Source organism: Nerophis ophidion, linkage group LG04 (assembly GCF_033978795.1).
Source record: "Nerophis ophidion isolate RoL-2023_Sa linkage group LG04, RoL_Noph_v1.0, whole genome shotgun sequence".
Classification (NCBI taxonomy): domain Eukaryota; kingdom Metazoa; phylum Chordata; class Actinopteri; order Syngnathiformes; family Syngnathidae; genus Nerophis; species Nerophis ophidion.
In genome coordinates this window covers 79,891,528-79,904,426 of record NC_084614.1, presented here as the reverse complement: position 1 = coordinate 79,904,426, position 12,899 = coordinate 79,891,528, and the positions used below count along the sequence as shown (strand labels likewise).

The 12,899-nt window shown below is 43.4% G+C and overlaps 1 pseudogene; it reads left to right on the top strand.

The window, feature by feature from the left end:
• The window catches only part of LOC133551989 (clustered mitochondria protein homolog), a 48,438-nt pseudogene that overhangs the window by 18,603 nt on the left and 16,936 nt on the right, over positions 1-12,899 (top strand).

Genomic DNA, 12,899 nt, shown 5'->3' with positions numbered 1-12,899 from the left:
GCACGGGAAGAAGCGCGGACGACTTTGGCGATCGCCTTCTAACCAACGATTTGTATGTGTTTGTTTGGCATTAAAGTGGGTGGAGGGAAAGGCTGGATGCAAATATAGCTACAAATGAGGCATAATGATGCAATATGTACATTCAGCTAGCCTAAATAGCACGTTAGCATCGATTAGCATCGATTAGCTTTTAGTCGTGACCAAATATGTCTTATTAGCACACTCTACATAAGTCAATAACATCAATAAAACTCACCTTTCTGATTTCGTTGACTTTATCGTTGGAAATGCATCTGCTTCAACCGTGACCTCTGCTCTCCAGGTACTGCCGTGTCCTCATTAAAGGGGAACATTATCACAATCTCTGAAGGGTTAAAACCAATAAAAATCAGTTCCCAGTGGCTTATTTTATTTTTCAAAGTTTTTCTCAAAATTTTACCCATCACGCAATATCCCGAAAAACGGCTTCAAAGTGCCTGATTTACACCATCGCTATATCCACCTGTCTATTGTTCTGTGACGTCACTGCGTGAAGCCGATACAAACAACATGGCGGATAGAACAGAAAGGTATAGCGACATTCTCTCGGATTCAGACTCGGATTTCAGCGGCTTAAGCGATTCAACAGATTACGCATGTATTGAAACGGAGGTTGGAGTGTGGAGGCAGATAGCGAAAACAGAATTGAAGAAGAAATTGAAGCTATTGAGCCATGTCACGACAGACAGCGGCAACGAGGACGAATTCGGCGATCGCCTTCTAACCAACGATTGCATCTTTTGACCACTGGTGCAACTTGAATCCGTCGATTGGTATGTGTTTGTTTGGCATTAAATCTTCCACCAAAAACAAACATGGCGGATAGCACAGATAGGTTTAGCAGAGTAGCTCAGATTCAGACTCGGATTTCAGCGCCGTAAGCGATTCAACAGATTACAAATGTATTGAAAGGGATGGTTGGAGTATGGAGACAGGTACCGAAAACAAAATTAGAGAAGAAACAGAAGCTTTTGAGCCATATCACGACAGACAGCGGCACGGGAAGAAGCGCGGACGACTTTGGCGATCGCCTTCTAACCAACGATTGGTATGTGTTTGTTTGGCATTAAAAGTGGGTGGAGGGAAAGGCTAGATGCAAATATAGCTACAAATGAGGCATAATGATGCAATATGTACATACAGCTAGCCTAAATAGCATGTTAGCATCGATTAGCTTGCAGTCATGCCATGACCAAATATGTCTGATTAACACTCTACATAAGTCAATAACATCAACAAAACTCACCTTTCTGATTTTGTTGACTTTATCGTTGGAAATGCATCTGCTTTGAGTGTCGCAGGATATCCAGACATTCTTGCCATCTCTGTCGTAGCATAGCTGTCGTCGGTAAAGTGTGCGGAACAATCGAGGGACTTTCGCATCTTTTGACCACTGTTGCAACTTGAATCCCTCCCTGCTAGTGTTGTTACACCCTCCGACAACACACCGACGAGGCATGATGTCTCCAAGGTTCGGAAAGCAGTCGAAAAAACGGAAAATAACAGAGCTGATTTGACTTCGGTGTGTGTAGTGTGTTTGAGAAAATGACGGATTGCTTCATGTTGTGACGTCTCGGGTGAAAGGTCATTGCTCCGACAGTGAACTATTGAAAGGCATTTAACTCGCCAAATTCACCCTTTTAGAGTTCCCTTTAAAGGGGAACATTATCACCAGACCTATGTAAGCGTCAATATATACCTTGATGTTGCAGAAAAAAGACCATGTTTTTTTTAACCGATTTCCGAACTCTAAAAGGGTGAATTTTGGCGAATTAAACGCCTTTCTATTAATTGCTCTCGGAGCGATGACGTCAGAACGTGACGTCACCTAGGTAATAAAGCCACCATTTCCTCAAACACATTACAAACACCGTCTCTCAGCTCTGTTATTTTCCGTTTTTTCGACTATTTTCTGGAACCTTGGAGACATCATGCCTCGTCGGTGTGTTGTCGGAGGGTGTAACAACACTAACAGGGAGGGATTCAAGTTGCACCACTGGCCCAAAGATGCGAAAGTGGCAAGAAATTGGACGAAATTTGTTCAAAATACAAGGGCGTGGGGAAAGCCGACGAAATGGTCAGTCGTTTGTTCCGCACACTTTAGCAACGAAAGCTATGCTACTACAAAGACGGCAAGATTGTGTGGATATCCTGCGACACTCAAAGCAGATGCATTTCCAACGATAAAGTCAAGGAAATTTACCGCCAGACCCCCATCGAATGTGCCGGAGTGTCTGCACATTTTACCGGCGATGCTAAGGCAGACATGGCACAGAGATGTATTATATAATATGTATATAAATACAATTTATGATTTCATAATTATACATATAGGTTATATTAAAATGTATATATTACCACTTTGTATGGAATTTAAATGAATTGTGTATATATAATATATATATATATATATATATATATATATATATGTGTGTGTATATATATATATAAGTGTACAAATGTATATGTTTGATTTAAATGTTAAACTGTGTATATGAGACGTGTGCTACATATTATGTTGCTTATATATTGTTTAAAAAAAAAAAAGTAATATAAGTGAAGCATGTTTTAGATTTTAGATATTTTGAACCTTGTTCTTGTTGTGATGGGGTAGGTTTATATAAGCGTTGCTTCAACCTACACCCTTTTGGCTCAATCATTGCACAAATGAGTGTTTTTTTTTCTTTTTTTTTTTCTTTTCTTGTTGTTGTTCTTTGTTTTATGTGAAGATTGCCGAAATAAAATACATTGATTGATTGATTGATTGATTGATTGATAACCTGCAGAGGCATTTCCAACGATAAAGTCAACGAAATCACAAAGGTGAGTTTTGTTGATGTTGACATATTTGGTCGCGGCATGACTGCCAGCTAATCGATGCTAACATGCTATTTATCCTAGCTGTATGTACATTTGAAACTATATTTTCATCCAGCGTTTCCCTCCATCCACATTTAATGCCAAACAAACACTTACCAATCGACAGATTTAAGTTGATCCAGTGTCACAAGATGTGAAACTTCCGATAAGGCAGACATGGCCGAATAGCGTCAATAGCTTCAGTTTCTTCTTCAATTTCGTTTTCGCTATCTGCCTCCATACTCCAACCAACCGTTTCAATACAAGCGTAATCTGTTGAATCGCTTAAGCCGGTGAAATCCGAGTCTGAATCCGAGCTAATGTCGCTAATGTGCTATCCCTATTGGCATCACTGGATGACGTCACAGGAAAATGGACGATGTCTTCGCAGATAACGAAAATCAGGCACTTTAAAGCTTTTTTCAGGGTAAAATTTTGAAAAAAACTACGAAAAATAAAATAAGCCACTGGGAACTGATTTTTATTGGTTTGAACCCTTCTGAAATTGTGATAATGTTCCCGTTTAAGAGAACATCAGCGTCTTCTTGCCTTGAAGGTTTCTTTTTTTGCAGGCGTCCGCTTTGCTTCTTCTGAGGACCTTCACTGTCAGCGTCGCCTGCTGTGGGACGCTGCAGCTTTTCTTCTCTCCAGTCAAATTCCACTTGTGGTCCGTCTCACTCACCTTCATCTGTCTCATGTCCTTGTTTAATGGGAAGACCTGTATGTGTGTGGGCACAAAGCTGCAGGACTGTCTGGACCACCGAATGGCGCCAATGGACGGAGCCGCTCTGACCTTAATGCTGCACCAGCGAGGCGTTAACGTTCGTTATTTGGGAACCTTGCTGAGGCAGTTGGACAACGTGGAGGACCGTGGTGCACATGATCTCATTCGGGTACTCCTGTTGTCATGGACACAACTCCTTCGATTTCAAAGGCCGACTGAAACCCACTACTACCGACCACGCAGTCTGATAGTTTATATACAGTAGGGCAAAAAAGTATTTAGTCAGCCAGCGATTGTGCAAGTTCTCCCACTTAAAATGATGACGGAGTTCTGTAATTTTCATCATAGGTACACTTCAACTGTGAGAGACAGAATGTGGAAAAAAAATCCAGGAATTCACATTGTAGGAATTTTAAAGAATTTATTTGTAAATTATGGTGGAAAATAAGTATTTGGTCAACCATTCAAAGCTCTCACTGATTGAAGGTTTTGGCTCAAAATGTCACGATACATGGCCCCATTCATTCTTTCCTTAACACGGATCAATCGTCCTGTCCCCTTAGCAGAAAAACAGCCCCAAAGCATGATGTTTCCACCCCCATGCTTCACAGTAGGTGTGGTGTTCATGGGATGCAACTCAGTATTCCATCCATCCATCCATCCATTTTCTACCGCTTATTCCCTTTTGGGGTCGCGGGGGGCGCTGGCGCCTATCTCAGCTACAATCGGGCGGAAGGCGGGGTACACCCTGGACAAGTCGCCACCTCATCGCAGGGCCAACACAGATAGACAGACAACATTCACACACTAGGGCCAATTTAGTGTTGCCAATCAACCTATCCCCAGGTGCATGTTTTTGGAAGTGGGAGGAAGCCGGAGTACCCGGAGGGAACCCACGCATTCACGGGGAGAACATGCAAACTCCACACAGAAAGTTCCCGAGCCTGGATTTGAACCCAGGACTGCAGGAACTTCGTATTGTGAGGCAGACGCACTAACCCCTCTGCCACCGTGAAGCCCCAACTCAGTATTCTTCTTAATAATAACAATAATAATAATGGATTAGATTTATATCGCGCTTTTCTACTGTTAGATACTCAAAGCGCTCACAGAGAAGTGGGAACCCATCATTCGTTAATTCTTCCTCCAAACACGACGAGTTGAGTTTATACCAAAAAGTTCTATTTTGGTTTCATCTGACCACATGACATTCTCCCAATCCTCTGCTGTATCATCCATGTGTCCATTTTGGTATAAACTCAACTCGTCGTGTTTGGAGGAAGAAGAATACTGAGTTGCATCCCAAGAACACCAGACCTACTGTGCTGCATGGGGGTGGAAACATCATGCTTTGGGGCTGTTTTTCTGCTAAGGGGACAGGACGATTGATCCGTGTTAAGGAAAGAATGAATGAGATTTTGAGCCAAAACCTCCTTCCATCAGTGAGAGCTTTGAATGGTTGACCAAATACTTATTTTCCACCATAATTTACAAATAAATGCTTTAAAATTCCTACAATGTGAATTCCTGGATTTTTTTTTCACATTCTGTCTCTCACAGTTGAAGTGTACCTATGATGAAAATTACAGACCTCTGTCATCATTTGAAGTGGGAGAACTTGCACAATCGGTGGGAGACTAAATACTTTTTTGCCCCACTGTATTAATGATGAAATCTTCACATTGCAACACATGCCAAGTTTACTAAATTGCAATTTTAAATTTTGCACAAATTATCCTGCTGAAAACGTTGTGGTATAATGACGCGTGCGCGTGACGTCACGGATTGTAGCGGACATTTTGTTCCAGCCCCGATCCCAGCTATAAGTCGTCTGCTTTAATCGCATAATTACACAGTATTCTGGACATCTGTGTTGCTGAATCTTTTGCAATGTGTTCAATTAATAATGGAGACATCAAAGAAGAAAGATGTAGGTGGAAAGCGGTGTATTGCGGCCGCCTTTAGCAACACAAACACAGCCGGTGTTTCCTTGTTTACATTTCCGAAAGACGACGGTGTAGCTTTACTATGGAACAGAGCGGTCAAGCGAACATGGGTCCCTACCAAATGTCAACCGGCAGGTTTCAGTGAGAAAATGGTGGTGATAAGTCGGCTCTTACCGTAGACATGAGCGGAGAGCTTGCGTCGTTCCTCCTCTCTTGCCTCCTCCCACCGGCTGCCCCCGACCGTCAGATGCTTACACCGTGGAGTAGGGAAGTAAAAAAAATCTCAGCCCGGCTGCCTTCGCCTCGTCGAGAAACGTGGCTTCCCTCGGGGACACTGGTGGTCACCACACCCGTGGCCACACCCCTCCGACTTTCAAGTACTATTTAATCTCACTAAAACACTAGTAACACAAAAGCAGATATGGGATTTTCCAGAATTATCCTTGTAAATGTGTCTAATAACATCTGAATCGCTCTTACTGCCCTCGTCTTTTTCTTTCTTTTTTTTTTTCGAGTCCTCTCATTTTTCTCATCCACGAGTCTTTCATCTTCGTTCAAATTAATGGGGAAATCGTCGCTTTCTCGGTCCGAATCGCTCTCGCTGCTGGTGGCCATGATTGTAAACAATGTGAGGATGTGAGGAGCTCCACAACCCGTGACGTCACGCGCACATCGTCTGCTACTTCCGGTACAGGCAAGGCTTTTTTATTAGTGACCAGTTGCGAACTTTATCGTGGATGTTCTCTACTAAATCCTTTCAGCAAAAATATGGCAATATAGCGAAATGATCAATTATGAGACACATAGAATGGACCTGCTATCCCCGTTTTTAAAAGGAAATCTCATTTCAGTAGGCCTTTAAAGGCCTGCTGAAAGCCACTACCAGCGACCACGCAGTCTGATAGTTTATATATCAATGATGAAATATTAACATTGCAACACATGCCAATACGGCCTTTTTAGTTTACTAAATTGCAATTTTAAATTTCCCGCGAAGTGTCCTGTTGAAAAAGTCGCGGTATGATAACTCGTATGATGACGCGTGCGTTTGACGTCACCGGTTGTAGCGGACATTATTTTCCAGCCCGATCCAAGCTATAAGTAGTCTGCTTTAATCGCATAATTACACAGTATTCTGGACATCTGTGTTGCTGAATCTTTTGTTCAATTAATAATGGAGAAGTCAAAGCAGAAAGATGGAGGTGGGAAGCGTTTAGCCTTTAGCCACACAAACATACGGTGTTTCCTTGTTTAAAATTCCCGGAGGTGAAGCTTTACTATGGAACAGAGCGGTCAAGCGAACATGGATCCCGACTATATGTCAACCGGTAGTTTTTGGTGAGAAAATTGTGGAAATAAGTCGCCTCTTACTGGAGATCAGCGGAGCCAGCGTCCTCCATGACTTCCGTCAGAGACTCTGGCGTCAAGACACCCGTGGCCACACCCCTCCAACTTTAATCAATCAATCAATGTTTACTTATATAGCCCTAAATCACTAGTGTCTCAAACCACAACACAAACCACTACGACATCCTCGGTAGGCCCACATAAGGGCAAGGAAAACTCACACCCAGTGGGACGTCGGTGACAATGATGACTATGAGAACCTTGGAGAGGAGGAAAGCAATGGATGTCGAGCGGGTCTAACATGATACTGTGAAAGTTCAATCCATAATGGATCCAACACAGTCGCGAGAGTCCAGTCCAAAGCGGATCCAACACAGCAGCGAGAGTCCCGTTCACAGCGGAGCCAGCAGGAAACCATCCCAAGCGGAGGCGGATCAGCAGCGCAGAGATGTCCCCAGCCGATACACAGGCGAGCAGTACATGGCCACCGGATCGGATCGGACCGGACCCCACAAGGGAGAGTGGGACATAGGAGAAAAAGAAAAGAAACGGCAGATCAACTGGTCTAAAAAGGGAGTCTATTTAAAGGCTAGAGTATACAAATGAGTTTTAAGGTGAGACTTAAATGCTTCTACTGAGGTGGCATCTCGAACTGTTACCGGGAGGGCATTCCAGAGTACTGGAGCGCGAACGGAAAACGCTCTATAGCCCGCAGACTTTTTTTGGGCTTTGGGAATCACTAATAAGCCGGAGTCTTTTGAACGCAGATTTAAGGTACTAAAACACTAGCAACACAATAGGCAGATAAGGGATTTCCCAGAATTATCGTAGTAAATGTGTCTAAAAACATCTGAATCGCTCTCACTGCCCTCGCCTTTTTTTTCTTTTTCTAGTCCTTCCCTCTAAATTTCCTCTTCCATGAATCTTTCATCCTCGCTCAAATTAATGGGGAAATTGTCGCTTTTCCGGTCCGAATAGCTCTAGCTGCTGCTGGCTATAATTGTAAACAATGTGAGGAGCTCTACAACCCGTGATGTCACGCGCACATCGTCCGGTACAGGCAAGGCTTTTTTATTAGCGACCAAAAGTTGCAAACTTTATCGTGGATGTTCTCTACTAAATCCTTTCAGCAAAAATATGGCAATATCGCGAAATGATCAAGTATGACACATAGAATGGACCTGCTATCCCCGTTTAAATAAGAACATCTCATTTCAGTAGGCCTTTAACTTTGTGGAAGAACATTTCCTTCTTGTTCACAGAGAGTTTGTGTCAGTGAGTTGGTCAGCCGGAGTGCAAAGCATGTCTTCAGGATGTATCTTCAGGTGAACGTCTTCTAGTAAGTTCGATTAGTCACCGTTGTCCTAATAAGGTCACTGGCGCTGTCAAACAGGAAGTGGAAGCTGCGACTCTCTCAGCCGCAGTCAGCCACTTTCTCAACTGTCTTCTGACGTCCTCCGCGCTCGACTCTTCAGACCAGATTCTGTCCCGCCGCAGGAGTCGCCGCCGCCGCCGTAGTCAAGGCGGCCGAGTTTCAGATGCCCCCTGGGCCAGACTGACCCCGGGCGAGCTGTGGGTCAAGATCCGGACCGACGCCAAAGATTTCTACCAGTACACACTCGACAGGTGTGTGTCCGTGCATGTGAGATACAGCGGAAAAGTGTGACACGATTGTGTCCTCTCGGTCCTCAGCGGTTTTATGGAGGACTACGGCCTGCAGAGGGTCTCGTTGCTGAGAGAGTTCACAATCAAGACCGGTGTTCAGGTCTGACCCACAAAGTCGAGTGGACTTAAACACAACAAGTTCTAAAATCTTCATCACGTCCACTCAGGTGCGCATGAGGGAGTACCCTCTGGATTCCCGACTGCGAGCCGTGTTCGGAGAAGAAGACGTGGTCAACATGTTGGCCCTGGTCAAGCACGTCACGTACACGGCCAGCGGCGCCACCTGGCTGCTGGAGCACGCCCACGCAGCCGTGCAGCAAGGTAAGCGACAAGCCGCTCACTCACACGCAAGTGTGGGTTCTCGCAGCCATAAGAAGGGTGTTGTGGGGTTGTTTGCAGGGCGTGTCAGCGCAGCCTTGGACTTAGTCAGCCAAGCTCTGACACTCTTCACCAGCGTGTGCGGCGCCTTGCACGAGGACACGTGCACCTGCCGGCGAGTGCTGGGACGACTGAGCTACATGCTAGGACAACATGCACGTGTAAGTAGTCGACGCACTAACTCGCCATTTATTCAATGTCTACGGATGTTCTCATTTTCTCAAGGCATTAAAGGGGAACATTATCACAATTTTAAAAGGGTTAAAAACAATAAAAATCAGTTCCCAGTGGCTTGTTGTATTTTTTGGAATTTTTTTTTCAAAATATTTACCGGTCCCGGAATATCCCTAAATAAAGCTTTAAAGTGCCTTATTTTCGCTATCTTCGAAACCACTATCCATTTCCCTGTGACGTCATTCAGTGCTGCCAATGTAAACAAACAATGGCGAATAGCACAGCAAGATATAGCGACATTAGCTCGGATTCAGACTCGGATTTCAGCGGCTTAAGCGATTCAACAGATTACGCATGTATTGAAACAGATGGTCGGAGTATGGAGGCAGATAGCGAAAACGAAATTGAAGAAGAAACTTAAGCTATTGAGCGAATAGCTATTGACGCTATTTGGCCACAGCGTGGGTGTACCTAATGAAGTGGCCCATAGCATGGCTGCCTTATTAGCATCGCCGGTAAAATGTGCGGACCAAACGATCAGGACTTTCGCATCTTGTGACACTGGGGCAACTTAAATCAGTCGATTGGTAAGTGTTTGTTTCGCATTAAAGAGGAACATTATCACAATTTCAAAAGGGTTAAAAACAATAAAAATCAGTTCCCAGTGGCTTGTTGTATTTTTTTGAATTTTTTTTTCTAAATTTTACCGGTCCCTGAATATCCCTAAATAAAGCTTTAAAGTGCCTTATTTTCGCTATCTTCGAAACCACTATCCATTTCCCTGTGACGTCATACAGTGCTGCCAATGTAAACAAACAATGGCGAATAGCACAGCAAGATATAGCGACATTAGCTCGGATTCAGACTCGGATTTCAGCGGCTTAAGCGATTCAACAGATTACGAATGTATTGAAACAGATGGTTGGAGTATGGAGGCAGATAGCGAAAACGAAATTGAAGCTATTGAGCGAATAGCTATTGACGCTATTCGGCCGTAGCATGGGTGTACCTAATGAAGTGGCCCATAGCATGGCTGCCTTATTAGCATCGCCGGTAAAATGTGCGGACCAAACGATCAGGACTTTCGCGTCTTGTAACACTGGGGCAACTTAAATCCGTCGATTGGTAAGTGTTTGTTTCGCATTGAAGGGGAACATTATCACAATTTCAAAAGGGTTAAAAACAATAAAAATCAGTTCCCAATGGCTTGTTGTATTTTTTGGAAGTTTTTTTTCCAAATTTTATCGGTCCCGGAATATCACTAAATAAAGCTTTAAAGGGCCTTATTTTCGCTATCTTCGAAACCACTATCCATTTCCCTGTGACGTCATACAGGGCTGCCAATGTAAACAAACAATGGCGAATAGCACAGCAAGATATAGCGACATTAGCTCGGATTCAGACTCGGATTTCAGCGGCTTAAGCGATTCAACAGATTACGCATGTATTGAAACAGATGGTCGGAGTATGGAGGCAGATAGCGAAAACGAAATTGAAGAAGAAATTGAAGCTATTGAGCTAATAGCTATTGACGCTGTTCGGCCGTAGCGTGGGTGTACCTAATGAAGTGGCCCATAGCATGGCTGGCTTATTAGCATCGCCGGTAAAATGTGCTGACCAAACGATCAGGACTTTCGCATCTTGTGACACTGGAGCAACTTAAATCCGTCGATTGGTAAGTGTTTGTTTCGCATTAAAGGGGAACATTATCACAATTTCAAAAAAAGGGTTAAAAACAATGAAAATCAGTTCCCAGTGCCTTGTTGTATTTTTTGAAGTTTTTTTTCTAAATTTTACCGGTCCCGGAATATCCCGAAAAAAAGCTTTAAAGTGCCTTATTTTCGCTATCTTCGAAACCACTATCCATTTCCCTGTGACGTCATACAGGGCTGCCAATGTAAACAAACAATGGCGAATAGCACAGCAAGATATAGCGACATTAGCTCGGATTCAGACTCGGATTTCAGCGGCTTAAGCGATTCAACAGATTACGCATGTATTGAAACAGATGGTCGGAGTATGGAGGCAGATAGCGAAAACGAAATTGAAGAAGAAATTGAAGCTATTGAGCGTCGGCCGTAGCGTGGGTGTACCTAATGAAGTGGCCCATGGCATGGCTGCCTTATTAGCATCGCCGGTAAAATGTGCGGACCAAACGATCAGGACTTTCGCATCTTGTGACACTGGGGCAACTTAAATCCGTCGATTGGTAAGTGTTTGTTTCGCATTAAAGGGGAACATTATCACAATTTCAAAAGGGTTAAAAACAATAAAAATCAGTTCCCAGTGGCTTGTTGTATTTTTTGAAGTTTTTTTTCTAAATTTTACCGGTCCCGGAATATAGCTATTGACGCTATTCGGCCGTAGCGTGGGTGTACCTAATGAAGTGGCCCATAGCATGGCTGGCTTATTAGCATCGCCGGTAAAATGTGCTGACCAAACGATCAGGACTTTCGCATCTTGTGACACTGGAGCAACTTAAATCCGTCGATTGGTAAGTGTTTGTTTCGCATTAAAGGGGAACATTATCACAATTTCAAAAAAGGGTTAAAAACAATGAAAATCAGTTCCCAGTGCCTTGTTGTATTTTTTGAAGTTTTTTTTCTAAATTTTACCGGTCCCGGAATATCCCGAAAAAAAGCTTTAAAGTGCCTTATTTTCGCTATCTTCGAAACCACTATCCATTTCCCTGTGACGTCATACAGGGCTGCCAATGTAAACAAACAATGGCGAATAGCACAGCAAGATATAGCGACATTAGCTCGGATTCAGACTCGGATTTCAGCGGCTTAAGCGATTCAACAGATTACGCATGTATTGAAACAGATGGTCGGAGTATGGAGGCAGATAGCGAAAACGAAATTGAAGAAGAAATTGAAGCTATTGAGCGAATAGCTATTGACGCTATTCGGCCGTAGCGTGGGTGTACCTAATGAAGTGGCCCATAGCATGGCTGCCTTATTAGCATCGCCGGGAAAATGTGCGGACCAAACGATCAGGACTTTTGCCTCTTGTGACACTGGGGCAACTTAAATCCGTCGATTGGTAAGTGTTTGTTTCGCATTAAAGGGGAACATTATCACAATTTCAAAAGGGTTAAAAACAATAAAAATCAGTTCCCAGTGGCTTGTTGTATTTTTTGGAAGTTTTTTTTCTAAATTTTTACCGGTCCCGGAATATCCCTAAATAAAGCTTTAAAGTGCCTTATTTTCGCTATCTTCGAAACCACTATCCATTTCCCTGTGACGTCATACAGGGCTGCCAATGTAAACAAACAATGGCGAATAGCACAGCAAGATATAGCGACATTAGCTCGGATTCAGACTCGTATTTCAGCGGCTTAAGCGATTCAACAGATTACGCATGTATTGAAACAGATGGTCGGAGTATGGAGGCAGATAGCGAAAACGAAATTGAAGCTATTGAGCGAATAGCTATTGACGCTATCCGGCCATAGCGTGGGTGTACCTAATGAAGTGGCCCATAGCATGGCTGCCTTATTAGCATCGCCGGTAAAATGTGCGGACCAAACAATCAGGACTTTCGCATCTTGTGACACTGGGGCAACTTAAATCCGTCGATTGGTAAGTGTTTGTTTCGCATTAAAGGGGAACATTATCACAATTTCAAAAAAGGGTTAAAAACAATGACAATCAGTTCCCAGTGCCTTGTTGTATTTTTTTGAAGTTTTTTTTCTAAATTTTACCGGTCCCGGAATATCCCTAAATAAAGCTTTAAAGTGCCTTATTTTCGCTATCTTCGAAACC